Here is a 4,787-nt window from a genome sequence, read left to right as displayed (position 1 = left end):
ACCTTTCAGTTAGCAGCCAAGTGCTTTCATCACTGTACCTCCAGGGTCCACTGAACTGTTAAGGAACAGTGAAAGAGAATTCTCTCTCCTAACTACGAGCCAGAACATGATGTACTGATGCCATTCTCTATGGTTCTTATAAATAACACAGGCCAGAAGTGACAAACTCAGTTTCTCTTTCACAGGTGTCTCAATATTGGCTACTTCATAATCCCAGGACTTTCTTTAGGGCATCTTTCATGGCCTTGTTTCAAGACTATAGATAAGGGGATTTAGTAGGGAAGTCAGTGCTGAGTACACCCAAGTGAAGATCTTCTGCATCCCTGCTGGGTTCCCTGATGTTGGACTCACATACATAACTGTAAGACTTCCACAGAATAGAGACACCACCATCAGGTGGGATGCGCATGTGGAGATAGCTTTAGTTCGACCAGCTCCAGAGGGAAAACGAAGAACAGCTCTGAGCACCAGGGTGTAAGATCCCAAAATGGAGAGGAAGGGCCCAAAGATGGTCATTGAGTTGAAGGTGTAATGGATAAGCTTAGTAGAAGGTGCAGGGACACAGGCCAGTGCCAAAAATGGGCCTGGGTAGCACACAATGTGGGCAATGATATTGGGTCCACAGAAGGGAAGTTGGGAGATAAGGATAACGGGGACTGGATAGCAGAGGAATCCACTCACCCAGCAAACACAGATCCGGATCACACAGAAATTTCCAGTCATGAGAGAGGGGCAGCACAGTGGGTGGCAGATTGCGAGGTACCGATCATAGGCCATAACTGATAAGAAGAAACACTCAGTTGTATCCAATGAAAAAAAAGAAGTGGAATTGGAAGAAGCAGCCAGACAAAATGATGGCCTTAGCCTCAGAAAGGATGTTGACCAGCATGTTTGGGACAGTGGAGGAAACATACCAGATCTCTAGGAAGGCAAAGTTTCCCGAGAGGATGTACACAGGTGTGTGGAGCTGCCTGTCCCATCTCACTGCATGGGCAATAGCCCCAGTCCCCAGCCGGGTCAGGAGATAGACCACCAGGATTAATGCGAACAGGAAGTTCTGTGTCTCCCTTGGACCAGGCAAACCCAGAAGGACAAACTCAGTCACGACATGCATCGTTCTGTTCTGGGCTCTCAAAGGTGTTCAAGAAACAGAAGAGACCAAGGAATGAGTAATAATGAACATTAGTAGGATAAGCTAAGAATTGGTTGAAAATGTACTAAGCATTTTCACACATTACCTCATTTGGTCTTCATCATGGCCCCTTGAGCTACAGGGAAGTGTATTTCATTGTCTTCTTCTTCTTCTTTTTTTTTTTTTTTACAGATTAAAAAAAAAACTGAAGCTCAGAGAGATTTAAGGAATTTACTTGAATATGCAAGGGCAATAATTCCTAGATACACTGGCCTATTTGGAGGTTGGTTTGGAATAAACACCAGTTCATTTAAAATGTTCCTGCAATCCGAAGTCTCAGTTTCAACTTTAATGGTAGAATCAGGGCCTCTTGGATAGCCTACATATAAGTATAAACTCTGGACCCACTCCTTCATTTTGAAGCAAAATTGAGTATCAATCTGAAGCAAAAAAATCTGTTAAGTTGCCTTCTTACTCAGAGTTTCATATGCAGACATGCAATATAAGCAGGTGAGAATGGAGCTAGGTGGTAATCTTGAGCTGCCTTGCCTTCACTGCTCCCAATGAGATGCTGCAGAATTCTTAGGGTTCTGTAAAGCAGTTCCCAAATCACCAATCTGGTTCCCTCTAGATCACATCCCTCAGGTGGCATCTGGATTTGCTGAACATTTTAACCCATTTCCCACTTAAGGAGCCCTGGTTCTCTCAAAGCGCTTCCTTATATTGCACAAACTCTGTTTCCCTTATTACTTCTACACACTGATGCTGGGTCTTCTCTTTGCAGCTACACAAAATAAGTCTAATTCCTCATCCATGGGGGCAGGGAGATTAAATTACTGAAGACAGCTGTTATGTGCCCTATACATCTTTTCTTTCAGCACCATTTCCCCTGGCTTGTTTTCCCCATCAGCTGTACTATTCCACAACCCCACAGTCACAGCTGGGCACCTAAGGCACCTTGGTGTTTTGCTGCTGGCAAGTCAATTTCTCTAGTATATACAGCCATGTGCCTTCATTTTGGCCAGGAACTAAGCCCTAAAGACAACAATTTATGTTGCTTCATAATCTTGCTTTTATCTAAATTTAATAATGTTCAATAATGAATAATGAATAGAGGGATCTCCTTAAGATGTGCAGAGATCAAAAAGATCTTTCTGATGATGGCTGATTCAGGAGTTGAGACAAAAGTATAAACCTGGATATTTTGCTAGCAAAGTTCTTGAAATTATTGGTCCCGGTTTGTTTCTATGTCCTAAACTTTGCCAGCTAAAACTCACAATGTTTTGCTAGGTAAGTCACCATCCATATTTTAGGTTCAGCCATATATTGACTTTAAAACTAGAATAAATGACCATATTATTTATTTAGGTCATTGTGAAGATACTCACTGATAAACATCCTTATGCCATTTATACCATCTGCAGAGAGCAAGAGGCCTGCTTCTTAGCACTTGATAAAAGCTGGAGCAAACCCAGAAGGATAAATGTCTTATGGCCAAGGTTACTTTGGATATTTGCGTTAACATTTGTATTTAGAATGATGAAAAATATTATTTTTAATAAACATGATTTTTGTCAAAATGTAAATGTTGTCCAAGAGATTTGGTTCACTGAACTGTAATCGTGATGACCTGTGCACCAAAATTTCTAGCAGAGAGATAATTTCCAATATACTTCCTACAACTATGCTTACATGTGCCAGACCGCATGCTGTCATTTTTCGTTAGAAAATACAGTTACTGGGCTTGTAATAACAATAAAAAAAATTGAATGCCGAATATAGATTTCAGAATTCCCTCCATTTACTTATTAATTCCCTAAGCTAAGCTCTATAGCTTTTCGCCCTCCCCAAAAATATATTCTCAAGGGCAGGTGAAAGATATAAAATTCTTTAAGAAGAAACAACTTTTTTTGACAGCTAGAAATAAGAATTTTAAAACAGAAATACCCTAGTGAGTAGACACATTGGCATGAAAGACTTCTAGGAAAACATAAATGATGATAGAAAGTTCTTTCTGAATTTGTGATAGAGAAGGAACCAGATGCTAGAGGGCAGGGTGAGGAAACAAGAATAGAATGAGGCATAAAAACTAACTCAAAATGGATCAAAGACCTAAATATATAACCTAAAATGATAAAGATCATGGGAGAAAAAATAGGGACAATGCTAGGGGCCCTAATACATGGCATAAATATAATACAAACCATAACAAAGAATGCACAATCACCAGAAGAAAAAGCAGGTAACTGGGAGCTCCTAAAAATTAAACCCTTATGCTCATCAGAAGTCTTCACCAAAAGAGTAAAAAAAGAACCGACAGAGTGGGAAAAAAAATTTGTCTACAACACATTCAACAAGGGTCTAATGTTAAATTCTACAGAACACTTCAACACCTCAGTAACAAAACACAAATAATCCAGTTAAGAAATGGGTAAAGGATATGAACAGCCACTGCACCAAAGAAGACATTCAAGAGGCTAACAGACACATGAGGAACTGTTCACGCACACTAGCCGTTAAAAAAAACCCGTTGCTGTGGAGTCAATTGAGACTCTTAGGGACTCTAGATGACACACTAGAACTGCCCAAAGAGTTTCCAAGGAGCACCTGGTGAGCTCGAACTGCTTACCTTTGTTTAGCAGTTGTAGCTTTTAGCCACTAAGTCACCAGGGTTTCCACTAGCCATTAGAGAAATGCAAATCAAAACTGCAGTCAGATACTGTCTCACCGTGACATAACTGGCATTAATCAAAAAAGCAAAAACAAAACAACAACAAAAAACAAACCTTGAAAATAACAAATGTTGAAGGAGTTTCAGGGAGATTGGAACTCTTATGCACTGCCGGTGGGAATGTAAAAGGTACAACCACTATGGAAGATGATATAGCACCTCCTTAAAAGCTGGAAATAGAAATACCATACAATCTAGCAGTCGCACTCCTAGGAATATATCTTAGAGAAATAAGAGTCATCAAACGAATAGACATATGCACCCTTATGTCCATTGCAGCATTATTCACAATAGCAAAGAGATGAAAACAACCTAAGTGCCTATCAACAGATGAATAGATAAATTATGGTACATACACACAACGGAATACTGCACATAAGTAAACACCAATGATGAATCTTCAAAACATCTAAAACATGAATGAATCTGGAGGGCATTATGCTGAGTGAAATAAGTTAATCATGAAAGGACAAATATTGCATGAGACCACTATTACAAATACACAACAAGAGTTGTAAGCATAGAAAAAAACAATCTCTGATGGTTACAAGGGAGGGGATAGGTGGAGAGAAGAAACCATTAACTAGATAATAAACAAGTGTTAATTCTGGTGAAGGGTAAGACAGTACACATTATTGGGGAAGTCAGCACCACTTGGCCAAGGCAAAGTCATAGAAGCTTCCTAGACACATCCAAACAACTTGAAGGACGTAGTTACTGGGGCTGAGGTCTGGGGACCATGCTCAATTGATACAATATAGTTTGTAAAGAAAACGTTCTATATCCAACTTTTGCGAGCAGCAACTGGAGTCTTGAGAGCTTGCCAGTGGCTGTCTAAAATACATCTATTTGTGCCACCATTTTGAGAGCAAAAGAGAATGGAGAAAACCAAAGGTACAAGGGAAATACTAGTCCAAACGACTC

General features: G+C 40.0%; 1 pseudogene; it reads right to left on the bottom strand.

The window, feature by feature from the left end:
• Nucleotides 1-205: 205 nt before the first annotated feature.
• Nucleotides 206-1,183, bottom strand: LOC126084505 (olfactory receptor 11H6-like; annotated as a pseudogene).
• Between the last annotated feature and the right edge of the window lie 3,604 nt (nt 1,184-4,787).

The sequence above is a fragment of the Elephas maximus genome, chromosome 10 (genome assembly GCF_024166365.1).
Source record: "Elephas maximus indicus isolate mEleMax1 chromosome 10, mEleMax1 primary haplotype, whole genome shotgun sequence".
NCBI classification, from domain to species: Eukaryota; Metazoa; Chordata; class Mammalia; order Proboscidea; family Elephantidae; genus Elephas; species Elephas maximus.
Note: the sequence above shows the minus strand (reverse complement) of the source record. Positions and strands in the feature narration are given on the sequence as shown.